At 32.9% G+C, this 10,994-nt stretch overlaps 1 pseudogene; it reads left to right on the forward strand.

The window, feature by feature from the left end:
* Window positions 1-5,491: 5,491 nt before the first annotated feature.
* Window positions 5,492-7,249, forward strand: LOC125840566 (zinc finger CCCH domain-containing protein 39-like; annotated as a pseudogene).
* Window positions 7,250-10,994: the final 3,745 nt, after the last annotated feature.

Raw genomic sequence — 10,994 nt, forward strand, 5'->3', positions numbered from 1 at the left:
AAATAATTCACAGCATTTGCCTTTTCTGGTCCTCCGCTCACATGCTTCAATACCAACCCCAACTCGGTCCTCATCTGGGCCATCTCTTCACGAATATCATCTGCAGAGTTGTTATTTGTACTATGAACGGCAAATGTGTTTCTCCCAGTATCTGGCCTCCGAGTGCTCCATGCTTTATTGTTGTGAGAGATCCTCTCCAGTTTTTTAGCAATCTGTGCATATGTACAATCACCATATGAACCTCCGGCAATAGTGTCAAGTACTGCTTTATTGTTATCATCCTGTCCTCGATAGAAATACTCCTTTAGTGACTCATCATCAATACGGTGGTTTGTGACACTTCTTACGAAGGCAGTGAATCTGTCCCACGAGCTACTCACAGACTCTCCAGATAATGCCACAAAATTGTTGACCCTATCTTTGTGATTGAGCTTCTTAGACACTGGATAGTACTTTGCTTTAAACACCTCTGCCAGTTGGTCCCATGTGAATATTGAGTTAAACGGAAGCTTAGTAAACCATACTGCAACATCGCCTGTCAGTGACAGAGGGAACACTCGTAATCCAATGATATTCATATCCAAGTCTGGTCTACCTACACAACTTTTGCAAACCACTCTTAGCTTGGCCAAGTGAGCATGTGGATCTTCCGATGGCGATCTTGAAAATAAGCCTCTTGCTGTAAGCATTTGCAGCAAACTACTAGTCACCACAAATGTGTGCCCTCGAGGTAGAGGAGGTAGGACAATGGGTCCATCAGAGTCTGCTATATCAATGTTGCCCCGATAGTTGTCATGTTGTTGTGGGCCTGGTGGACCATGCACTCTCACTGCATCTCCCAATTAATTTTCAACTAGACCTCGGTTTTCCCCACCAACTACTCTTGGCTATTGTAACTCAACTGCTTCATCTAGATTTCCTCCGATAGGATTAACTGAAAGTCCTTGATTGTTCATTCTTCGCAAAGTTCTATTCAACTCTGGATCGTACGGAGTAAGTGGTTCGCCTTGGCTCCGTGTACTTGGCATACACTAGAGTTGGAACCTGAGAGAGACAAAAACAAAGGGAAAACGTAAAATTAGGAAATATTTGACTAACGTTCAATAATGTAGTTAAAAAAATCTAAAAGCCAGATACCCCGGTAGCGGCGCCAAAATTTGATACGCTCAAATTATACCTCCCTAAAGAAGTATAAGCGATCGTTATCAAGTAAAGAACCCAACTTGTAGGTTGGGGTCGATCCCACGAGGAAAATGGTTTAGACTTTACTTTAACCAACAATTATATTCAATTAGCCAAAATACTGCCGGAAACAAGAAATAAAAGGGGGGGAATTTGTAAAACAAATTGTAAGAATTCAGTAAGTAATCAATAATCAAAAGTCAATTTCGGTTGTTATCAAGATGAAAAAATTAACTAGGGTAAACGTGTTCCCCACAAGCTCATAACTCAGTAATCCTAGTAATCGCAATGCTTTCCTAGTGTGTTACATGCAAAGTGATAAGTTAGGTATCTCTAAATCCTTGATCCGGCATCTAGAGAATTTCACCCCGCACCTTGATCCGGCTACGTGTGTATAATTTACTAACCCTTACCTTTACCTCATATTAGACATCATAATCGATGTTTGTCTTAGTTATTACTTCGCACCAATCGACACTAGCCTCTTAGATAGTATCACACTAAATCTATGTTGATAATTATTTTCTTGTTGATTACCTCCTTGATCCGGCAAGTAGCAACAAGGCGAGTTCTAACGTGTGCACTCGTTAAAAAGAGTTTTAAACGAAAGAATTATTAATGCATGCAAAACACTATTCAAGAATTACTTATTTACTATTCATACTTTGTTAATCGCTCACGGTTCCCACAACCCTAGTTGTGGATTTAGTTACTCATAGTAGCAAGAACACAATTCATAATATTAGATGAATAAATCATGAACTTACGTAGCGAGAATAATAAACCCAGAATTTCAACTTGAATTTCAAAGCCAAAATCTTCAAAACGAATGTAGGAAATCAATAATTGCTAGGGTTGCAACTTAATCTCCAAAGTCACAAAGTAAAAATAGAATAATAATGTCTAACCCCCAAAAATGAGGTTTACATGTCCCATTTATAGAAAACAAATCCTAAATTAAAAGGGAAACAAATTAAGGAAAGTTTGTTCAGGTACGCGTCTTCAATCCACGAGACTGACTTACGGACCGTCGATGGATCTACGGTCCGTAAGTCCCTTCCGTCAGCCAGGACTTAGAAAATATTTCTGCTTCCAAAAAATCAGCTTCTCTGAAGCAAACGACGGACTAACAGTACGGACCATAGATCGATCTATGGTCCGTCAATCCCCTCCGTAGCTCCATACTTAGAATATTCAAAAAAATTAGGTACTGGAACCCTCGCAGTATCATTCTAAGGATCAACAGTACGGTCCGTAGATCAATCTACGGACCGTCAATGGACACCGTGGTTCCACACTTGGTCAGATTTCCCTGATTTGTCCTCAATACCATGCCTGCTGATCTACGGTCATCACCTACGGACCGTGAATGGGCCTATGGTCCGTAGATCACCTCCGTGAATGCCCTGTTTCTGCATTTTTTTTCAGCTGTCTTTATACTTCCGCATCTGAACACCTTTCCTGCAAAACATGATAAAAACACATAAAAACCAATATAAAAAGGCCCTAGACACACACAACTTGTAAGTGAAATGTATTAGAAATACTGTAAACTCACGGTATATCAGTATATGAAAAATATTTTTCCTCACCGGATATCAAAGAACAATTTATTTAAAGTTAAGAAAAAGAAAGAAGTCAAATAATTTATCTTTAAAAGGGAAAGTTTCCTACTTGGGCTAGTGTGGTGTATATTTTCACGCTTCAAAGAAGAACGTATAATATTTATTTCAAAAATTGTCGAAGAGAGGAGAAATTTGAAAGATGATGAAGAAGGTAGTATAATGGGAGATAGAGAGAAAGAAATATTGAAAATTAATAAATCGTTATTTTTTTACAGTAGTTTCATTGTTTTAGTCATGACTTTTCATTTGTTTGTTATTAGATGTGAGTCACGACTCACTTTTATTTTTTTATTATCTCAAGCATGTTCTTTTGGGTAAAATATGAATAAAGCCATAAATCTGAGAGAACAAATAAATAGCAATATTGAAATAGGTGAGTGTCACATCACTAGCCTAAGATTATATATATATATATATATATATATATATTCAACAATACATTTTAACAAAAAAATAAAAAAAATCAAACTTGTTCTCTTTATATCATTAAAAAAACTAGCGTCAATTTAGGAATGTCAAATTATTTGGGCCCCTCTAGAAAGCCCACGTGCTAGAATATTACCGAAGTATATTAGAGAGGATAATATCATAAATTATCATTAATTATGAAACTATATAAGGGTTTGACCATTTTAGGATTTTAGGATTTCACACATCACTTTAGTCTCGCTTCTATACGATTTTTACTTCTAAACTAAGGCTTACATTGGCGGCCACGACTTTCAACTTTTGTGAGTTTTTTTACTTATATTTATTTAAATTGTACCTACAAAGTCTTGAAGACTTCATCTGTGATCCATTGTATGTTTAAATTTTGTTTGAAAGATTAAATTTTTGTTTAAGTGATTAAAGAACAAGATCTGATTTAGGTTCGCCATACATTCTTGTTTTCAACCTAAATTTTTTTCGTTGGATTATTTTTTGATCTTCTATGAAATATTTTGAGCTAATAATAAATGGAATGGTGAAGATTTGTATAATAGACTGTGACATATTTAGAATTAAGGTGTGCTGGTTTTTTTACTTTTCATGAACTATTTTTACGAATCTTTCTTACAACTCAGTCGCATAAATGATATCTCTATCCACAAAGGTAGTGTTAAGGTCTACATTCTCCCTATCTTTTCCACACTCCACTTGTTAGATTACACTAAGTATGTTGTTTAACAATCTTTATTTTAGTTATTAGTGTTTACTTTTATCTTCGTTTCGTATTTTTGTTATCCCTAATTTATTTTCTTCATGTTTTTAATTTAGCATAACTACATAATTATTTTAGTTTTTGAAATTACACCTCCTAATATAAGAAATATTGTGTCATTTACAAAGTTGAATTTTAATGAGTGATAGTTATTAAAGTAGAATTTTATTATTAAGTGAGGTTATAGACTTAAGTTTTTATTTCTTTTGTTTTTAGAATTATATTTACTTAAGGCATGTTGAAACTTATTTTTTACTATGTTGAAATTTGAAATAAGACTAATATTTTTAAAATTGGATTACACATTTAGCTTATGGTTTATGGTTTCAATTTTAATTATTTTCTAGTACAATTGATAGATTATTTTTTGTCAAACATTTGAGTTATGTTTTAACAGCATATTTATAATTTTTATCCTTTGGCCAAGTAACTCGGTCATGATGTTCTTATAAAATGTGTTATTTTACTTATTAAAATTAATTTAATTAAAATTTTGTTAGTTTGAAAATTATATGTCAATATTTTTTTACATTATTAGTTACAAATATATGATTATCAATTAGTATATTTTTAAAAAAAAATATGTATCTTAAATATCGTATTTAGTGTCATTTATAAATGCACATATTTTTCAAAAAGTAACTTCAATTTTTATATGATTAAGTTTATTTTAGAATTAGTTTAACTGTGTAATTGTACTCGTGCAATAAAACAATACGTCTATAATTATACTGCAATTACTTATGAAAAACAAAAATATTATCATAAATATTATATTGAGTAATTATTAGATTATGTAATTATATAATTACAAGGGTGGTAATTACAATAACTGTAATTACCAAGTAGCTTTCCAAAGAGATCCTAAGCAATTTAAGAATGATATCAAATTCAGTTTTGCTATACATTCTTGTTTTTAGCCTTGCCAATTTTTTAGAAGTGTTTTTTATATTTTTTTTTATTTCATGCCATGAGATGAGATTAAATGGAATTGTGAAAATTCATATATCTAATCATAACATGTTTGCAATTGCGGTGGTGATTGTTCTTTCTTTGTTTCTATGAACTCTTGTTTAAAAATCATCATTGCAATTCTACTTTGAAAAGTCTTTTTTAAGCTGATAGTCTTCTGTAAACAACCTCTATACTCCTCAAATAAAATGTAAAGGTTTGCGTACGTCCTATCATTTTCAGAAAATACATATAATATTACACTAGGTATTTTGTTGTTGTTTACGAGTGTATGTTTTAGTCATTAATGTTTACCTATACAGTATTCTATTATTTCAATAGTATCTCTATTTTTCTGTCATGTTAGTTATTATTGATTTTACTTATTCTCCTTTTTCCTAATTGTCAATGATTTATATTTCATTAGTTTTTCTATTTTCTATTAAAAGTTTGAATCATTATTTACTTTTTTTAGAGACAAGAAATAATAGAATCAGATTTCATTTAAACAATCAGCATCAGAAAAAGGAATATGAGTTTTTCCGATCAACCACCTTCTCCTCTACACTTTATGCCAATGCCATTTGCCCGTGGTGATGCTGGAGGTGTTTGGCCTAATTCTCCAATGAACCATGATATTTTTGAGTCCTATTGTCAATTTGAGCATGCACCTTCTTTCAAGAGAATGACGGATTTCGATAGCAACTTACCAAATTCTGCAACATTCCCTGCTATTATACCCGGAATGAACTCACCAAATCTTCAAGAAAGCAAAGGGACAAGTCATATATTTTATAAAACCCGCATGTGTGCTATGTTCTTGAAAGAAACTTGCAAGAATGGGAAAAATTGTACATTTTCTCATGGTGTTGAAGATTTGCGGGAGCCTCCTCCAAATTGGCAGGATCTAATATGTGTAAAGGATAGGGAGTTGAATGAGGATCAGGGAAAAATGCATAAGATGAAAATTTGCAAGATATTTTATGATGGAGAGAAGTGTCCTTATGGATATAAGTGCAAATTTCTTCATGAACGTCCTTCAAAAATTAACAGCAAACATAGTAAGGGATAGGGAGATTTCTGCAATATGTATCAAAACTACAAGGACTATAATTGATCCTAGTATGATTGACACTAGTAAGCATGAAAATGATATTGTCCGTATTGAGATGCCTATATACTGTAAAACAAAGATATGTATCAAGTGGGAGACAACAGGTCAATGCCCTTTCCGTGATCATTGTCACTTTGCTCATGGAAAATCTGGTAAGCTAATTCTTTTAAACTCTCACATTTTCTATCTTGTATAATTCATTTACATATTTGTTTTTAAAAAATAAGGGCGAATATTACTAGGTATTTATTGAGATCCTAGAGGCAATGTTTTTTGTTATGCAAGTTCTTTGTTTAAGATGCAATAGTTCAAATTAGAACAAGAATCTTGCATAAAATTAGATAGAGAAAGTGTCTTATTATAATTTATTTTATGTATAGTAGTTATATTAGAAAAGAAAAAAACAATATCTAAAATCTTTTTGTACCCAAAATAGTTATTCAACAATTGTATTCATTCATTAAACATGAAAATCTGGATAAGTTTGGATTATGCCCATATAGTATTCCAAAAATGGGTTGTGTTACAATGTCCTTTTATGGATGTTTTGCACATTCACAACTATTTATTGTTCTCCAATAATGACTATCTTATTTTTTGTAAAAATACGTTAGATATGTAGTTTCTATGTTTGTTCATATCTAACATTTAAAATAAGTAACATTGTAAAGATTACAACATCAGGCCTACATCTTGATTTTTATAGGTCTAACATTAAAGTAACTTTCCCGTTGTCTATGTGATGATGGGCTTCATGAGCTACGTATCTCTTAAATCTTAATTTTTTTCCATTTGACTTTCTATAGTAAAATATGAGATTTATTGACTTTATTTGTGATCGCTTACTTGGAGTCATATTCTAATTTTTCTATTTAAGTCGAATCTTATAAGCTCTTTCTTGTAGGTTTTTTGTTTGTCTTCTCATTTTGCTAATATTGGTTGTTTCTTTTAACAGAGCTGCAAGAGCCTATGTTGACTAATTTTGTCCCTATTACTCCAAGTCCCTTCTCTGTTCCGCTTGGTTCAAACACAGTGGTCAATGCATCGGTAAAAGAAGAAAAAGGGGTAAAGAAAATCCTGAAGTGGAAACCATCGAAGGGGATCGCTGATATATATGGAGATTAGCTTGATGTCTATGTTCCACCCCATCTCTTATTTAGCAATACCCAGAGCTAAATTTTCAGTTTGCAATTTTCAATCCCCATTACATAAATGGGCGTATCCCTACAAGGATCATAAACTAATATGGAGATCACATTCATATTGTATCATTCAATAGTTCGTTTGTTATACATTTCTTTACATTATGTGTAAACTGTTGGCTTTTGAATTTTGAAACTGCATTTTATTTTGTTTTAGCGTAATATCTATCAGAATTCCATAGAGATAAGCATAGAAACATCATAACTTTATTTTACTTTATCAAAAAGGATTGTCATTATTTTATTGGAAAAGGGTCAAAAATACCTAGAAATGGTTCATAAATACCCTCCTTTCACCTATGGGTCAAAAAATATCCTTAATGTTTGTTTCTTGGATCAAACATACCCCTCAAACTAACAGAATTAGACTAACAGAATTAGAGTCAAGTTTTGACTATTTAAAAAGAGACACGTGGCATTGCTGATTGGTCCCAAGTTTTGATTTCAAATTAATTATATAGAAACGCACCCAATTTTTAGAACTCAAACCCATTTTAGGTAATCAGAACTCTTCTATCTAGGTCTGCATCTCCATTTAGTCTGACTATTTTGAAAAGATGAAAGTTAAAATGGGTTGGTTTTAGACAATTTGAAGTTGAAGTTGTTGTGTTCATGGAAGCAATTATGCATATGATTATATTTTGATGTTGTAGTTGCTACGATGTTCTGCGCGCAAGAAATTAAAAAATGACTAATTTTGATGTTTTTGTGATGAATCAGTTTTGCCAATGTTATGGGCTTATGGCAATGATTATGCTTTATGGTGATTGACAATTAATTATTTTTCTATTTTAGTTTAGTAGCAGTTAGATTCAACAATTGGTTATGAGAAATATCAATAATAATGTCTGTACATTTCAACAATTTAGTATTCCGCTCTCTTTCAAATCAGTGAAGTAGCCAAATATACAGGTGCATGCTTTGAATGTGTAGCAATACTATTTATTTTGATTAACACGGTTTCAGCCAAAATTAGTGTTCAACAATTCAATATTTCTCATATTTTTTTTTTAATGAGTCAACAAATTGAATAAAGAAGAAAGGACTCTAAGGAGATGAAGAATTGTAATGTTCTTTAAAACGGCTATGGGTTTTGGGTTCCAAAGATTGGTGGGTTTCTATATAATTAATTTAAAATTAAAATTTGTGACTAGTTAGAAAATGCCACGCAACTCTTTTAAAAGAGTCAAAACTTGACCGTAATTTTGTTAGTTTGAAGGGTATATTTTATCCCAAAAAAAAAACAAACATTAAGGGTATTTTTGGACTCAAAGGTGGAAGAAGGGTATTTACGAACCATTTCTCGAAGGTTAAGGATATTTTTGTCTCTTTTCCGTTATTTTATTTGTTATTCTTTTCTTTTAACAGTTTGGTTTAATTATGATGGCACCGAAACATCAATATTTATAAATGCTCATTTTTGTCTACATTCATTTTAGTTACAAGCCCAAACACTATTTGAAATTTCCAGAGCTTTATGGGTCAATTGACAAAATAATAGCCCATTTATCCATGCTTTTGGTAGGCCACAAGTCACGACCCAAAATGTCTAATCATGATGGCACCTACATATATTCCACTAGTAGGTAAGCCGAACCCATAGACTGGACCTAGAAGTAACGGACTATCACACGAAAGAGAAGAAGGCTAAAGCAACAAACAAATACAAGAAATAAAAGAAGAGTCAAGATATACATAAACATTCCCAAAACCTAATATCAGTCGGTACTCAAGTTATTAACCATAAAATAAGTAAAAGATAAGTACCGTATAGAAAACAGTTCCCAAACAAAAAATAAAGACTAGTCCAGCAAAAAACAAAAGGATAGAAGAACAAATCTAAAATAAGCTCACCCCTAGTCTCTGATCCATAACTACTATGGTGATAACTCGTACTATGATCTATAGGGTGGAAAGTGTAGTATGAGTATCAAACACGTGGTTCTCAATAGGCATAGATTGATTGAGCTCCAAATATATAGCCATCATGAAAGGCAGCTGTGATTCTTCTTCTACCAATTTCATAATTCAAAACAAACTAGCACATTGAGTTAAATTTCATCAATATTATGAAACAAAACAGGAAATCAACACAAATAATGTCTAATAAGTTTGGAAAGGTCTAAGGGTATGTCCATAACGATTGAGGTTTCAACTCGAAGATGAATATATTAATCGAAACAACATCGATTGATACATGGATAACGCTTGGTCTAGGCTACACTTTGATAATATCCTTAACTATCAAGTTTATATCCATTGGGTTCTTAAAAACTCCAATACCCTTTCGAACAAAACACCAAACAGCCATTGAGTAATTTCAACAAGTCCCATTATGCTTTTCCAAGCCAAAACGATGTTAAAAAGCTCAATCAATGTCTGCAACCACTATTTTTTAGATTAAAACTTCAAGATAACAATAGATCCATTCCATACAATCGATATTGGAGTTGATCAATCAATACCATTTAGGGTTTAACACCACCATCTAGCACACACAATCCTAGATGAGGGTCTAGCTACTCATAGAAGAAGAAATAAAGACAATACCTAGAAAATCTTCATTCCAAGATAATTTGATAAGAAACAACTAAAACCCAAGCTTAGATTGACATAACTCTGAGGTTTCTTCCTTTACAAGCTAAGAGTCATGCATGGTCCCATGATTTCGGAAGCCAAGTCATGGTTGGAATCTTGAGGTTTCAAAAGTTAGATTCCATGGTTGACAAGTATGGTTCGTGGATGGATGTACAGACCGTAGTTGTGTCACAACCCAGGTGTACACCCTAGATGTAACATGACATATAGAACCCCGAAGGACTCCATACAAGCCACATAGTCCTCATAACATAAGAAATAGAACAATAAGAGTAAAACAACATTTAAAGTCCAAAAAATTTTATAAAAGAACAACGGAAGTCTAGACACTTTGTCTTATCATAGACATCTATTACAATATAATGAAATTTGGGCATAGTCCATACATCATGTCAAAATAAAAATATATGAAAGAAACTGAATACAATAAAACTCCATCCACGAAGCTTGAGGACTCATCGAAGCTCGAAAAATATCGCAAGTCAACTCCTAGCCACGAAATTGATGACCCTGACTGTTGAACCCAATATTTGGTAAAAATGTAGGAAAGAGTATGTGTTAGTACAAAATAATATTCCAAGTATGATAGTCATGCATAAAACATTTAAAACATGATAAAAGGTACATTTCATTTCATGACATGCAATTTAACAAAGCTAAAACATCATATGAGAGACTTGGAAAACATAAGTCATAACATCATATGCAATGCAAGCTAGCATCATCCTTAAAACCTTTGAACACTACGGGATACTTCTTGAAGTAGCTTTAGTTCATTATTAATCTTGTTGTGGGAATTTGCCTTAACCGACATCGAGACCATGTGAGCTATAACATGATCCCCCAGTGTCTCCCACACCGAAAAGAGTTGGTCTACTTTCCTAAGGTAGAATCATTAACTCTTAGCTTAGGTGGATCCACTAGCTAAATAACTTATGGGGACACATAGTTTAAGGGATAAGGAAATTTTTACTAGTAGCCGACCTCTTCTACGGGAGAGCTTCCATCTCAAGAGATTGCTTCTACAAACATGGCCTCTACTACATGAGAGTTTCCATCTCAAATCAATATACACTAGGTGCTGAGAATAAATCCCATGGAGTAGTTATTAAGTCTTGACT

This window comes from Solanum verrucosum, unplaced genomic scaffold, assembly GCF_900185275.1.
Source record: "Solanum verrucosum unplaced genomic scaffold, falcon-dt-bn FXZP01000181.1, whole genome shotgun sequence".
Classification (NCBI taxonomy): domain Eukaryota; kingdom Viridiplantae; phylum Streptophyta; class Magnoliopsida; order Solanales; family Solanaceae; genus Solanum; species Solanum verrucosum.